The sequence below is a fragment of the Dermacentor silvarum genome, chromosome 1 (genome assembly GCF_013339745.2).
Source record: "Dermacentor silvarum isolate Dsil-2018 chromosome 1, BIME_Dsil_1.4, whole genome shotgun sequence".
NCBI lineage: Eukaryota > Metazoa > Arthropoda > Arachnida > Ixodida > Ixodidae > Dermacentor > Dermacentor silvarum.
Window position 1 is genome coordinate 251716851 of NC_051154.1, and position 16707 is coordinate 251733557.

Here is a 16707-nt window from a genome sequence, read left to right on the forward strand (position 1 = left end):
GCCAGTTACCATTTTTCTCTCTCCCTCGAGCCTGCGCGGTGCCCTTGCGCCGGCACTGGCGGCAAGCATGCAGAGAGCAGGCTGAGCGTTATCGCAATCGCTGCTTCCATCAGATCCCAAGCCTCCCAAGCGACTGTGATGAAAGTGCAGCCTTTTCTTACCGCATGCTTCCCGCCAGTGTTCTCTCGTCATGACTTTGCCATGGACGTGCATCGAGATTCAATGCGCTTGCTTTAAACACATGTGCGACAGTAAAAGATCCTAGTCTCTTCAAAAAACAATAGCACGACCGTTCGATCGTGGGACCGCACAGTAGCAAACTTGTGGGTTCGTTCATTATGCGAGGAAAAAAAAATCAGATTTTTCGTGACCAATTTGAAGGTGCATCTATTACACAAGTAAATAAGGTACTTTACTGAGCTTCCAGAGAACTGTACTGTAGGCATTCAGGATTACAGTAAATGCAGTGGCAAAAATATAGCACTACAACCACAAAGTGATCTGTTTTCAATGTTTATTGAACTTCAGACTAGATACAAGCTTCATACTTGTTACATACCGTACACGTTTCAGACTATAAAAGTCGGCATACATGTTTCACACTAGAACTTGCAACACACAAACTGTAGCTGCTAATGTGCTTCTCGGGTCAAGCTGGTGGTGCTAACGTACGAAACATGAGGAAAAAATATCAGTGGCAGACTTGACTGGAGTTGACAACTGACAAAAACAGGCTTTCTTGTCTTAACAATAAAGCTTCGCATGAAAACTGCAGAAGGACCTGCTATTCCAGCAGTGCACATTCAACGGTTGAATACTAAAGCCCGAAAATAAATTCATATGAATGTGCACAAATATATGTGCACTGCAATGTTATGTCTCCAGCCCCACAAAACCATACTAAACTTACAAAAACACCGCATTTTGGCCTATGTTTAATAAAAAGAACACTGGCATTCCTTGTAAAAATGAGGCAAATAGTGGTACTCGTAGAGAAGTACGCCATATATTCTACAAAGCTTAAAAAGCTTGAATTTTGTTCTAAGGGAAATCATTTTGAGATCGGACCCAGTATTCAAAAATTATGGTGGGAAATACAAACCAGACCAAGACACACAATACTCACTTCTTTCTGGGCTTTTTACGTGCCAAAACCAGTTCTGATTATGAGGCACGCCGTAGTGGAGGGCTCCGGATTAATTTGCACACAATACTTAAGAAAACGTTATCAAATTCAGTCCCGTGGTTGCCGAGAAAAACAATTTCACTGCTGACATGTATAGGAGCTCCTGATCTAAATCGTTTTCGCACACAATACTTAAGAAAACGATTTAGATCAGGAGCTCCTATACATGTGAATAGTGAAATTGTTCTCGGCAACCACAGGACTGAATTTGATGACATCTGTTACGCTGACAAAATTTTTAAATTGTTTTCTTACATTTAGGCCATGAATTTTTATTAGGAATTGATGAAAATTGCAGAATTCTAAGAAAAAAAAACTTATTCAGTTTAGAACTGTAACTCACGAAAAAAAAAGAACAAATGATTGACAATTATGTTAATTCTGCAAATCGGACTTGAGCTTTAGCTGAGGACCAACTCCGATTTCCATCATCAAATACATTTAAAATGAAGAAATGGTTTTGAGACAACCACAGGGCTAACTTGAATTAAATCTGTAGCATTTGAGAAAGTTAAGTTCTAGTGGTTGTAGGAAGAATTTCGATTTAGAGCCTAGGAGTAAAAGTTATTGAAAACAGACAGATAAAAAAAAAGGCATGAACTTTATTAATCAACAATTCTGCACCAAAAACGCATATCACATTTCTGCAGACTGGACCAGCTATGTCTAAAGTCAAGACATTTGATATATGAATGTACAGCTTACATAAAATTGTTCCAATGTTTATAAGCGTTTTGCACGTCCTACTCACAAATTAGTGATTGTATTTTTAGAGCAGCGTATGATACTCAAATTTTTCCAAATTTAGTTATGGATTAAGCGCAACTAACAGAACTGTGATATAGTTCTTTTTTATTTATAAGCGAGTTTTTAACTTTAGAGCTTCAATTCCTGAAATTTTGCTTTTTTTAAATGTATAAAAAGTCAACTAGTTGCCTAAATAAAAAATGTTTCATCATGCTATGCGAATGATGCCTTTTCTTGCTTTTTTGTATAACATGTTTACTTTGATGTATTAATACTTGCTCATTTTACCTAATTCCTTCCTGGAGGCCTGTAAGGTTTTAGTAAGGTGTAAATAAATAAATGCTATAAATAAATGAATAAGTAAACAAATAAATATTGTGGTTTGCCTCAGCATTCCAGCTTCCACCACCAGCATGACCTGTATGGAGCTTTGGCTTCAGCTCACATGTTGCAAGTTCATTCTTACATGATCGCCCGCTACTTCACTTCCCGGGAAAGCAGTGAGGAAATCCGAGTTTTTAGCCTCGTTGGTTCCGCCCGGCACTCGGCAATGGTAAAGCCTGCAAAATACAATTTAAAATATTTTTAAAAAGGTGTAATGAACATTCAGCCATAATGCATAGGCAGGCACAAGCATGTCACAAATATATACATCTATACGCATGCTATATTTATATGTATATAGTTGTAGCACTATGCTAAGTTTCATTTAAGTATTTCAAAAAAAATTATAACAACAAAGTGGCAGAACGCCTCCCTGACCGATCTGCAGCAAAAAGGGGCAGTTCTCAAACAGTCACGTTTGAGAATATTTTCACTTTCCCAAGATTTTGTGACACTAGCACTGGGCCAATGCACCTGCCACTAGAACGTCATTGCTAGTGGTGACAAAAAAGTATCTCCAAAAGACAGCAGTCCAGCCACACATTAATGTCATCTTGCAATGACAACACAATCCCATTTATAGCATAAGCAAGTAGGAACAGTCATGAACTAAGACTCCTATAGAGACCTCACACTATGCATAGCAAACAGATTTTTGGAAGAGAATGACCTACTGGCTTCTATTGCTCAGTGGGCGAAAAAATGAATATTACATCCGCCAGTGGCCACAGTTGGTATGTACTATGTTTAACATGACAGACAGACAGACATGAACTTTATTTGGTCCTGAGGAACTACGTGGGGACCCCCTGTGGGAAGTCCGTAGTAGTCGTTGGCCGCGTCCACGTAGGGGCAGGAAGACCGTGGTCCTCAAGGCAATAGGTATCTGTTCCATCGGAACCAAACCCCTAACGCCCTGTCTCAACGGCCTGTACAGCAATAACTCAGACTTGGTAGGTGAGAGGCTGAGCCCTGTGTCAGTTAAGAATTCTTCCGTTACATTTAGTGCTTCCTGTAGTGCCTGTTCAACGTCCGCGTCTGATTCACCTGGACACCAAATCGTGATGTCGTCTGCGTATATAGCATGGCCAATGTTTTGCACAGAGGATAGGTGCTCTGAGACTCCCCTCATGGCAATATTAAATAAGAGAGGGGAGATTACTCCCCCTTGCGGGGTCCCTCTTGCCCCCAATTCAAGCTCATCAGATTTAATTTGCCCAATTTTGATGGTAGCAACTCTATCCTTAAGGGGAGATGCTCCTCAGAAACATTTCTTTTTAAATAATGATGCTGGACGAATGAAAATTCTACCACCTATAGAGCTTGATCTCTTCATTCGAAATATACTTTTAGTTTTAGGATATCTCGATGTTTTCATGTCCTAACTGCCATGTATAAGTGAGCAGCAGTGAATGTTTGTGCAGCTGCTGGACTTAGTAGTTAGCATGAAAGAGCAGTGCAAAATTATTTTTCTTAACCCTAACACTCCACTGAGTGCTAATAAGCAAGATAATGTGATTCCCTTTACAGGAAACATTTTAAGAAAATTTCGTATCTGGTGCTTCATATTCAGTGGCTGGTGCCCGAGTACATTAAAAATTTTCATCCTTAAAAAAATGAAGTGATTGCATTAAATCCTAGATAAGTGCATTCCACATATCCTAAAAATTACGCCCATCAAATGTGGTCTTGATTGGACCACAATAAGTACATAAAATGTTGTGCACAAACGCCTTGTTTTGCTCAAAATATGAAGTTGAGAAAAATGCGATTGAAAGTTATAAAAGTTATTTACTTCTGTTAATTATTATTATTACTTCCCGGGGAGATTGTGATGCGGCAAAGCTAACCTCGGAGAAAAAAAGCTTAGGCCTACCACCTTGCGCGAGCCCAATGGCGTGCGACACCGCGGTTTGACGCATCGCGCGCTTGAAAATGTGTCATATCTGTGCCTTTTCTTCCCACCTCGAGTGCTTTAACCGAGTTTATTATACTTTTCCCGATCATTTCTGGCTCTGGTTTCTTTATATGTGAATAGGAGAGATCAATGTTGCTGAAACAACTAAAAACACAAAACCTATTTCTTTAATGAAAATCGCCGTTTTTTGACCCGCCTCTCCCCTTAATTAAAAACAATTTAACATATGTGTGGAATCTCCGTCCCAAATTTAGCTCCAAGACTGCCTCAAGTATGAATCTATGTGAGATATTGTCAAATGCTTTAGCCAGATCCAGGGCAAGTATTCCCCTAATATCTCTAGTCCTGCGGTCAATAATTTGGCATTTGATGAGAAGCATCACATTTTGTGTGGAGAGTGCGGGTCTGAAGCCTACCCATATTGTAAGGAAATATTTCCCGGCACTCGATATACTTTGAAATCCTATTGTGAATAGCATGTTCTGCAACCTTAACCGCACAAGAGGTGAGCGAGATCGGGCGCAGGTTTTCCGGAGCTAGAGGTTTCCTTGGCTTAGGCATGAGGACCACCGAAGCAGTCTTCCAGGACGCGGGAACCGTGCCCGATTCCCATATCCTGTTGATTTCTTCCTTCAACTTCGTGATCGACTCATCATCCAGGTTGCGAAGGAGGCGGTTGGAAATACCATCCGGCCCGGAGGCTGAGCGGTCATTAAGGTTATGTAATACCTCTCTGATCTCAGCCTCTGTAAAGTATTTAACATGCCAGTATTCAGTTTCTCACGTAGAGCTTGTGATTTTGGGCAATCTGGATAACGATCTATGTATCTATTGCATGGGGACCAACCTGACCATTTTATGGTTGTTCTCACAGAATATCTTAGATAACTGCCAACTTGTGGTATTTGGAACATAGTCGCAGCGTCACTGTCAGATACAATGGACAGAATATATTTGTGCTTTTTTAATTATCAAAACAATCACCGATTTCTAATCTAGGATCAGTGTATGTAGTCGGGAGCGAAAATTTCTGGACCAAAGGTGCCACGATTAAATTTTTTCTTCGCAGCCTGGGCATTCCGGCTGAAATCAAGAGCGCACGCCTACGTGCACGTGTTTGACCAATGCAACATACTAAGCCAATTCGAGGCCGTGGAGCTGTGCTTGAATATATTGAAATTTTTTGCTGATGCCGTGGTCTCAAAACTTTTACTTCATGTCTATACATTGATGTCTATACTTGATGTCTATACATTACTTGAGACTGTACATCGGTGTCTATCCTGGGCTTAATGCAGAGTATTTCGATTCGCAAATAAAAAAAAATTTTTGTCAATTTTAATTCAAAAGGGTCCTTCATGCAACACATGTGAAAAACAGAAAATAAAAATTATGCTCAGGAATTAAGGAAACTTGAAAGTTTGTTGCATTAAAGTTCTATAGTTCAGGCAGAAGATTTGAAAAGAAATAAGGTGCCTGAAACTGGTCGAAACAAACAAATTTTTTATTACAGGAGGTTGCGGAGAATTTAGTAAACAGGTTGTGGCCCATTTTTTTTATGTGGTATTCCTCACCGATTTTGTTGGTCAGTTGGTTGCCGTAGGTGAACAAAACAGATGAACAATGTAAATCAAGTGCACAGCCCCAGTCCCGTCTATGCATTGTGAAGTGGGACAAACATACTGGTCGCTTGAGTAAATTATGGTGTTCTCCTAGGTTCGTGTTGAGGTACCAGCCAGTCTGCCCATGTACATTTGACCAATTATACACATGATCCCAGGAATAGACTACACTACCCCTGACAGACACAGGACAAATTTAGCAGTATCTTTATTAAAGCAAGCCTCCCTAGCCAGGGTGCCTTTCTTAGTTCACTCATAGACTGCTATGCACATGTATTTCTAGTGAAAAATAAAGTAGGCACGATATGCATGGTAGTCTACAAGTGAATTGAGAAAGGCAAGCAGGCAAGGGAGGCTTGCTACGTGAAAGATACCAACAAAATTGTCCAGTGAGTGTCACATGCAGTGTACTGTATTCCTTTCACATGTGGTCAAACTTACGTAGGGCAAACTGGCCGGTGTCTCAACATGTGCCTAAGGGATCACCATATTTCACTCGAAAGACCAGCATGCTCGTCCAACTTGGCCATGCATTGCCAGTATAGGGCTTCATGTAGGATTAAGATCGTTCATCTGTTTTTATCCATAGCGAAAAATTGACTAGAGAAATCAGTGAGGCATACCACACAAATAGGAAGACAAGTATGAGCGAGCCCTCATTAATTAGCCCTCAATCATTAGCCGGAGACGGACCATGCACAGAACGGCAATGTGCATCGATGGGCGCGCTTCGGTGCGGTGCCCTTTACTGCCCGCAGTGTGTAATTTCCAATTAAGGAACAAGAACGGAGTGACTCGGGTGTTTCTTTCACCGACAGGGTTCTCGGGGAAACGTAACATGTCGCATAGTGGAAGTGTTCGTGCGTTATTTGTTTATTCTTTTTCTTACTCTCCCTCCATCTCTCCAAATGTTCCGAGACACGCAGGCAGAGAGTGAGAGAACTAGTGACAAGTGAGTGACAGCCCAGTTGACCCAATCAGGTCACACTGGTGTCGTGATTTACCGTGAGGGGATTTGGGAGGAGCAAGAGAAGGATGAAAACCTGGCTCCCGAACCCTCACAAGTGTTCTGGACGCAGGAAAGGTGCTCTGCACTGCCAGCTCTGCTGAGTTAAGGCGCCGGTTTCAGTGTAAACAAAGGGTCTGGACGTACGAGCAGTGTTATGCACTATCGGCTATGTCGAGTATTAGGTCAGACTCACTGTAAATAGCTGTCAATGTATATACCGTGTACATAAAGTCATATCTCCAAGTGCAAACGTCTATGGCGTCCCATCTCTGATGGAAGAGGAGGAACAACGACGGCAGCAGCTGAAGAAAAGTTTCGGAACCAAGTAAGCTGGTCACGCCAGCTTGGAGCACTCTGTGCTAAAACAAGAAGAACGAGGAGAGGGAAATTTTAGTCATACATTGCGCATAACTTCGCTGCTTTTATCATAAGCAAGAAATGTACAAACCGACTGCTTGGATGCAGGGAATAGTTGGAGAGGTGGAGCTTGCTTGATGTCGTGTCAAGCATTGGGGAGAGAGAGATAAAACTTTATTTTGTCCATGATGGGGTCTGGGGGCGGCGGGGGTTGGGAGACTAACCCCCAGGCCTCCCCTTCCTCAGACGGCGGCCAGCCCTTGTTTTCTGGCGGCGTCTTCGGCCATCCGGACAGCCCAGAGCTGCTCTTCTGGGTCCAAGCTGAGCAGCAAAGTCTCCCACTGCTCAGCCGTAGTTATGATGTGTGTAGTGTTAGTGCGGTGAGTGTTGGTGGGTGTAGCTTTCGGGCATGCCCAGATGTGTGATCGAGGTCAGCGCGGGCCTCGCAAGCTTTGCAGAGTGGGGAGTATGCATCGGGGTAAATTCGCTGGTATAGCACGGGGTTTGGGAAAGTTCGCATCTGAAGTAGTCGCCAAGTGGTGGATTGTGATTTATTCAGTGTTTTGTGTGCTGGTGGGTAGCGTAATCGCTCTCTGCAGTAGTGGAGGAGGATTTCTCTGAATGTGACCATGCGGTCGCGTGCGTGTCCGCGGTGCAGAACTAAGGGCTCATCAGGACTGGAAGACGCAGGAGACGGATGATGCGCCTGGTGTGCGAGAGCTCGGGCGGCATCGTGGGCAGCTTCGTTTCCAGCCAGACCCGAATGACCAGGGGCCCAGATGATCTGTACGCAGCATTGGGGACACCCATATAGTGGTGATGGTATAAAACTTGTGTCTTGTTTTTTTCTCCGCAATGGCTCTGACGAAGTGACAGAGGAGCATTGCGCCAAGAAGGCTGCAGCAGAGAGAGCTTGCAGTACTTCGGGAACAAGGGAGCGACAGACCGTAACGAGTTGAGCGATAGGTCTTAATTTTAACAGCTGATGCTGTCTTTGGCATAATACTAATAACTACAAGTTGCATATATCTACTAGGGGTTCCTTGAAATTTCCAGTTTTTTCTTTTTTTTTCACACCATGCTGTGACTTATGTGCAAAAAGGCATGGAATGTTTTTATTCATCGCATGATCAAAAGCATTTTTCATTGATTCACTATTTTTTGTATTTTAACTACTGCACACTGGCTTTAGAATCCTTAACTATTGCCATGAAGTGTGCAAACGTTGATATAGCTAATCGCACTGCACTGCGCTTCCTTCGTTTCAAACAGCTATGCAAAGACTATTGTGCAAATGAAGACAGAATGTTTGCATTCACCGACAGGCGCTTCAGCGCTGTCGATGCATTCAGTAAATTTCGTGAAACCTTAGCTACTTCTGCTGCGAGTTTTAAGACAATGCTTGCGTAGTGATGTGAAGCTTTATGGGGTTGTAGCGACATCACCTGGTCTGCTCGATCGAACAGATGCATTGAGATGCATACTTGTGCAGAGCGGCAGTGAATGTTTTAATTCCACGTCACGCACAAGAGTGCCTTCTGTGCATTCACGTGATTTCATGCAACCTCACTTCTGCCTCGGGCTTTAACGCAACACTTGTGCAGCAAGGTGAAGTTTGACAAATTAGTAATGACGTTGCACGTTACGGCCTAATTTCATGCCCTGACACTGAATCTTCTGCGGAGCCATAGCAAATAGTTACATACACCATATACACAAACATACTATGTGTGCATTCGTTTGTTTTCACGATGTCTTACTTCTGCTACAGGCTTTACCGCATTGCTTGTGCAATGCAGTGAAGTTTGACAAATTTGTAACATCGCACAATACGGCCAAATTTCACGCTCTGAGACTGAATCTCGTGCGGAGCGGTGGCAAATGGTTACATCACCTTATGCACAAGCTCACTGTGCACGCATACATTTGATTTCATGATGTCCTACTTCTGCCACGAGTTTTACCGCAATGTTCGTGTAGTGCTGTGAAGCTTTATGGAGTTGTAATGAGATCGCATGGTTTGGTCAAATTTCATGCATTAAGACGTTGAATTTTGTACAGAGAGGCAATGAAACTTCATGCTGAGCTCGCATCTTCACAGAGGTGCTTTTCTGAGGTCAATGATAGTGCCGTGTAGGTTTAATTTGACGGTAGCCTTTACAGCATGAAGGGTAGCTATGTTGTGAAGCGTGGAGCTGCAATCATCAGCCATAATCTACGCACTATGTGCGACTTTTTCGAACGTTCTAGTATGCTTCTGTAAAGTGAGCTTGTACATTCGCGTTTACACCTCACATACAACTTCAGCGTGACCTTCTCATAGAAAAAGAGCTTAGCAGGAGTGTGCGTTGAAGAGCCGCGGACAACGACTGATCCAGAGGACACGAAATGTACTATGGGCGTTGACGCGGCACCATGTACGTAGGTAAGTGAACGTTGGATGCAATGCTGGCAGAGCGTTCGCAGAATTTTTGCTTCGACACTGCTTCTTGCAGAACTGACGAGTAGTAATGCCACATTTACAGGAAAGAAAAATGCTAAACCCGGCGGTAAAACTCGTATTGTTCGGGTACAAGAAAGATTCAGGCAAACATTGCAAACCAACCCAATCAACTTGTGTGCTAGCCTTCATGAGTGTGCGTATCGTTTGAATCTCAAGCATCAGCATCACTTCTTAATGTGTTTCAGCGATCACGAGTTTTACGGTGAGGTTACGACAAGTTTTATGATCCTTGTACCAAACAATTGTGTCTGCTTCCAGCTTACTATAACTGTTCAGAGCCTGAATAGAGAAGTATAGTGCACGTTATGCAAACAGCCTTTCTAGTGCAGGATGTGGTACTGCATTGAAGAAAGTATGCAGGTATTATGTCAAGACGAATGGCTATTGCTGCTTCCTAGCAACGAGTGCATGGCGCCGCTATAGTAAAGTAACGTCGAATGTACGTGCATTTGATGTTCGCACTCATTTGAGCTGACCTGTGGTGTGAGTGATGTCCCTGTGCTGACAGCTGCGCTCCACCATAGTATGGGGCGCACCACCCCAGATGGTCCAACCGGGTTCAGCTCTCCGTCTCCTTAACTTGAGAACACCGGGACTGCCTCGACCGCTGTTTTCGCTCCACCTACATGTAATTCTTTATCAAGCCACTGTCTCCAGTCCACAGTGGCATGATTTTACGCAAACCAGCTGATGCAGCAGTTCTTTTTTGTGTTATGCTTGCACTCAGTGCCCTGTCATGTCTTTCCTAGTAAAAGCTGCATTAGTTGATGCAGTAAGCATGCTTAAACTTGGTTATAGCTCTAATGAGACTTTGCTCGAGCAAAGAGCAAAGCTGTACCACCATGCTTCCACTTCGGGCCATTCTATCCATTGTAAAAGTGCGGCACCTGACTTTTTAGTGTGAACAGATTTTGATGGAGTTTAAAAATTAGTCAAGAATATATACGTCGCTTCACCAAGTTCGACTGGGCTAAACTTGGGGTGCAAGAACAATGAGCTTGATTTCCTCTCAGCTCAAAGTGCCAACACATGACTGGCAAACAGCTAGGAGCTACAAAGCCTAGTGATGTCATTACGAGGTGCTTCGTGTGTCAAGAAGCCAGGCGCTTGAGACATTAACCCTTTAAGGCGCCAAGATTGTGCATCAACAGCAAAAGCAACGATGAATGTAATGGTATTTGAAATGTGTCGCATACATCTTGAAAAATTTCTGATTAGAATTGTGCAGCAAGTTGAATAAAATGTGCTAATGTTTTTAGTAAAAGGAGTGGGAAGGTAGACGGTTGGGTATTTTTGCTCGGTACAAGTATGCCGTTGTATTCAGCAGGCTTGCATATAGGGAAATGTCTCAATGAATGGTTAGGAAGCACCACAGCAATGTTTGGGAAACAGCTATTACAGGCAACCTTGTCATGCACTGCTAGAGCTGCTGGGGTATAAGTTTGTTTTAGTGCATGTGCAAGCACTGCTTAAAAACGTTGGCCATCTCACTTAGGAATTATAAAAGCTGCTTGACTGTACTACTGTCATTGAGAACAAAAATTCTCTTTCTGTGAAAAGAGCAATCTATACAGTGGGGCTCTTGGAAAGAAATGGGGGAGTTGATTTTGTTCAGTAAAAACCATATGATACTAACAGATAGTGAAGTCAAGCAAAGCACGGGAGAAATGAAATGTTTTTCAGGTGAAATGTACAATTAATAAGAAAAAGTGAAATGAAAGTGGAGGAAAAGACAACTTGCCACTGGTAAGTGTTGAACCCACAACTACCGCATGACACTTGCGATGCTCTACCAATGGAGCTAGGCAGCAACTTGGGATTTGTAATGTCTATACCAGACCTAGTTCTGTGTTAGCCAACGTGATGTGCAACATCCTTTCAAGTGCAGGCATCAAGTACAGTGCAGTCCAGATATAACGATACCACATATAATGATATATCGGTTATAACGATGAGTCCAGCTAAGAGTATCAACTTATGCATTAGGGCTATGAGAAAAAAACCCATATATAACGATATGTTATCCACCGCATATCAGATATAACGATTGAAATTTTGCTTCTGGGCAGTGTTTTTCATGCAGAATAATCGTGAAAATTGCGTTCCTACGTTTACCTTAACCGAGATAGGGCGAAAAGTTAGCCTACTCGAGTTCGTATCTGCCGCCATTACCCCGCAGCGCATCCCGCCCGTGCGCCGATTGCGAAAGCCACGGAGAGCATCGCAACTTGGTGGAGCATGCACAAGATGGCGCCAACTGCTTCGCCCCCGCGTCATCGGCGGTCGCGCAAGGAGAGGGCGGAAGAAAGGCGATGAGCGAAGGCAACGCCTCCTCTGGCGAGGGGCACCTGCGCTCCCTGCCGCGTTCTCTCTCAATGGAAGCAGCGGCAGGTGCGTCCCTTGAGATGAAACTGATTTTGCAAGAGGGGGGAGAAAGCGATAAGCAAGCGGCGCCTGCACGGCCTACGCCCCTTTACAATCTCCCTCTCTCAGCGAGCGCGAAAATGCACTGCGGAAGCAGCGGGAGGTGCGCCGACAAAGTGCAAAGCTACGTCTCTCGAGACGAAGCTGCAAATTTGGAAGACTGGAAGTACGAGCTCACGCAGTGGATAATATTGATGATTATGAAAACCGGGAGCGCCACGACGAAACCCCCATGGGCGAAACCAACACTGTGGTGTCCGAACTCTGGGAGCACGTCGCTACTGACGATGAAATAGGTGGTGCTTCGATAGAGGAGCTTCTGAGTGCAAAGAGTGGTGTCTCGTTCTGCAAAGAGAACTCCGACGGGGCGATCGTAGCTGCGACAGACGGCGGCGGTGTGCGACGGAGGCGACGACAGCAGCAGCAGTGATTGACAATGGCGCGTCTTTGACACCGACCCCGAGGTTCAACCAAAGTGCAATGTCGTTGATCGAGTCGCTCATTGAATTCATGCATGCTAAATTATAGCCGCGATTGTTCATGCAGCAGATGGACGCGATGCACACAGCGGTTGTGAACCCGAAACTTCCGCGAAAGCATGTGCAGATTTCTATTTCAGTGTGCCTAAAGATTGAGATGCTATTTAGAGGTATAAATAAAAGTTTTATTTTTCACGGCCTACTTTATACAATGTCGATTTTTTTATCGCAAGTGGCAGTTTCGGTTTCGGGACTGCAAAGGTATATTCGGCATTTTTTTTTTGGCAGTAGAGATATAGCGATGATCGGTTATAACGATCGGATTTCTCGTTTTTCTCGATATCGTTATAAGTGGACTGCACTGTAATATGTGATCATAGGCACACACATTTATTCATTTATTTATTTAGCAATACTGTAAGCCTTTACAGGCTCATACAGGAGTGGGTCACAAGCAAAACAAAACAAAATCTTAAGAGTCATAACAGGAGAAAGCAATAAAATGCGGTAATTTTTACAATGCAAATAAATAAGATGCAAACAGATCAAAGAAAACAGCGCAAGGCAAATGACACAGGCAAGGGTAGAGCTGCAAAAAGTGCAGACATGGTGATGAAACAATCGGAACATAGTTGTGCAGCACAACGTTGGAGCAGAGCACTAAACAATCACAAGCAGACCTACTCATAGAAAAGTGCACGTATTTTGGTTTCAAGATGTTCGATAGAGTCAACATGCGCAATTTCTTCTGGCAAGTGGTTCCAAGCTTCAATTGCAGAGGGAAAAAATCAATATTTAAATATGTTGCAGCACGCAGAAAATGTCTTATGCAGCTATCATGATTTCTTCTTTTGGAATGTTGAAAAGGTGGCCTGATGTACTTTGCTTGTTTTGTCTATGTTCACGCCCCTGGGATAAAGAAGGAAAAGAAACTTCATGGCAGTGATACACCGTCCTGATATTAGAGTCGGGATGTTTGCTCTTTCACGTAAAGCAGTGATGCTGTCATACGATGAGTATCTGCAATAAATAAAACGGAGTGTCATGCGCTGTATTCTATGTAGTTTATCAATGAGATAAGACTGGTGCGGGCACCATACAATACTACTGGCATACTCAAGTATCGGCTAAGCGAGGGTTTTATACGCAACGTTGGATGGTGCTGTAGCCAATTTCCGACACAAGAAATTGAGTTGCCTGAATGCCTTTGCACAAATGTTATCAATGCGAATGTCCCATTTGAGCAAGCTCGAGAATGTTACACCCAAATATTTTACAATATCTGATCTTATTACTGCTGTACCCTTTATATTGCAAGTGAACATGTCAAGTACGTTTTTATGTGTAAAAGTGATACACGCTGTTTTACTGATGTTCAACTTCATTCCCCATCTTTCACGCCAATTTTCAATGCTCTTTAGTGAGGTCTTTAGTTTAATTTGATTGTCCAGCGACTGAACAGTTGTGTAGACAACACAATCATCTGCGAAAATATGTACTGTTACATTAGGCTCAACAGATGATGGGATGTCGTTGATGTACACAAGAAAGAGCAACAGCCTCACCATGAACCCCTGTGGCACACCAGAAAAAAAACCTCAAGGCTCTCAGACTCAGCATTGTTTACCGATACATATTGTGATCTGAGGTAGAGATAGGACACGATCCATGCAACAGTGTTACATTCAACACCAATAAGTTTTTTAATCGGTTCACAGTCAGGTATGCGATGGAAGGCTTTGGAGAGATCTACGAAAATGGCATCTCCTTGAAGTCTGGAATTGATTATCTCTGCGAAGTCATGAGAAGTTTCCAATAGCTGTGTTATCGTGGAAAGGCCCTTCCTGAAACCATGCTGTTTAGGGTACATCAGGCTATTACCTTCCAGGGGCGTAGCCAGAAATTTTTTTCGGGGGGGGGGGGGTTCACCGGCCCGACCGGGGGGGGGGGGGGGGCAAGCTTTTGCTTTCCTTTACGTCACATGATCGCTAATATATGTCCGGTAGTTTAAGCAGACCCTATACATGTATATCAAAGACATGGGACCCCCCCCCCTCGCGTGTGCGTGTGAAGAAATTAAGTAAAAAGTAAAGTAATCTCAGTAAATACAGTAAGTACGACAGGTACAGTCGGCGTTTGGAGCAACGGTCTCTCATCGCGCCACTGAATGGCCAGTCTTCGAAAACGCATCATTGAGAATACTCGTGCGATCGGAGAAGACATCATTACAGTAAAAGCTCGTTTATCCGGACCTCGTTAACTCGGAAATTCGGTTAACTCGGACTCGCGGCACGGTCCTGGCAAAACTGTGTATATTTCAATGGGGTCAAATGCTCATTAATTCGGAGGGATTTAGCCGCGCACCGGTTATCTCGGACAACTCCGCGCGACTCCAGAGTCGCGCGATCTCGGCGGCTTGGAGGCTCAAGCACCGCTTGCCATAACCGACGGCGGAACCGGAGTTTTGGAGAAACCGAAACCAAACGAACTGCAGCAGAATATGATCATGATGATAGTGAATGAGGGGGAAGTGGCTAGGTGGCGCTAGTCACCACCCGGTGGAAGCGCTTGGGCCACCGGCACATCCAGTGTCTACTAACAGCTGCTCGCTACGCCTACTGGTGTATCGTGACTTGGTTGACGTAGTTCTTTGTGTTGTGACTTCGCGTGTTGCGACTGTGTGTGTGCGCGTTGCCGCCGCCGTCACGCTTCATACCGATGGCGACTGTCACTGGAGTTAAGCGGCCACAGCAGCCAGCAAATGATCTTGAAAGAAAGGTGATGATATTGAAAGACGTGAACACAGGTGTTTCTCGACAAGAGATAATGAAAAAGTACGATGTTAAGAGAAGCACCTTAAGCGACTATGTGAAGAACTAAGCAAAAATTTTCGAGGCATTTGACAGCGGCAAATTCACCGGAAAACGAAAACGACTAAGGACGGCAGCACACCCGAAGCTGGAAGACGCACTGCTGCGGTGGATAACAGACATGCGGAACAGCCAGCTTCCCTTGAGTGGACCTTTGATCTGTCAGCAAGCTGAAAGGTACGCACTGAGAATGAACATCGAATCTTTCAGTGCGTCTGAAGGCTGGTTTGCCCGCTTTAGAGAAAGGCACGGGTTGGTCTTTCGAAACGTGTGCGGGGAAAAAGCAGCAGTGGATGAACGGCGTATTGCTGACTGGAAGACAACTGAGCTTCCCCAGTACCTGGCTCGTTATGAACCTGCCAGCGCCTTCAATGCCGATGAAACGGCTCTCTTTTTTAAAGCCTTGCCGGAAAAAACGATCACGTTCAAGGGCGACCTGTGTGTTGGAAGGAAGAGGAGCAAAGAAAGGGTCACTGTGCTTCTCGCTTCAAATATGTCGGGCACCGAGCGCCTGCCACTGCTAGTCATCGGGAAGGCACGTAACCCAAGGTGTTTTAAGAACATTCACCACTTTCCTGTGCAATATCACGCCAATAGAAAGGCCTGGATGACCTCGGATATTTTCCAAGCTTGGCTGCGCCAACTCGACCGCCGCTTCTCTGCTAACAAGCGCAAGGTTTTACTTCTAGTTGACAACTGCAGCGCTCATACCAGAGTGACAGGGCTGGAGTGCATCGAACTTGTATTTCTACCTGCAAACACGACGGCTGCTCTGCAACCGCTGGATCAAGGGATAATTCAGCACGTAAAAAGCAGGTACAGAAAGCATGTGCTGGAACGGATCCTGCTGTGCAAGGAAGCAGGGCGAGAATATGACCTGACTCTCCTGACCGCAATTCACATTTTAGCGCATGTCTGGAGCGAAACGCCGCCCGCGGTCATTGCAAATTCTTTCCGGCACAGCGGCTTTGTCCACCCTGACGACTCGGATATTCCTCCAGAGGCCACTCCAGAGGACACCCGCGAGCCCACTGGAAATGTGGACGACGAGGTGAATGACACGCGTTTTGACTCTGTCCTTCCTAGTGGCGTCCAGATTTTAGACTACGTCGCTATAGACTATCATGTTGTCGTTGCTGGTCCGCTGACTGACGATGATATATTATCGGAAGTGCTTGAAGAGGACCAAAATCACTGTTCCGATGATG

At 44.3% G+C, this 16707-nt stretch overlaps 1 long non-coding RNA gene across 1 annotated transcript in view; it reads right to left on the minus strand.

Moving 5' to 3' along the window:
• Positions 1-446: 446 nt before the first annotated feature.
• Positions 447-16707, minus strand: part of LOC125942132 (uncharacterized) — a 62197-nt gene continuing 45936 nt past the window's right edge. The window contains exons 6-7 of the long non-coding RNA XR_007464834.1: positions 10203-10348; positions 447-2493 (exon numbers count right to left, since the gene is read on the minus strand). This is a non-coding gene — a long non-coding RNA (uncharacterized LOC125942132). The remainder of the gene's footprint in view (positions 2494-10202; positions 10349-16707) is intronic.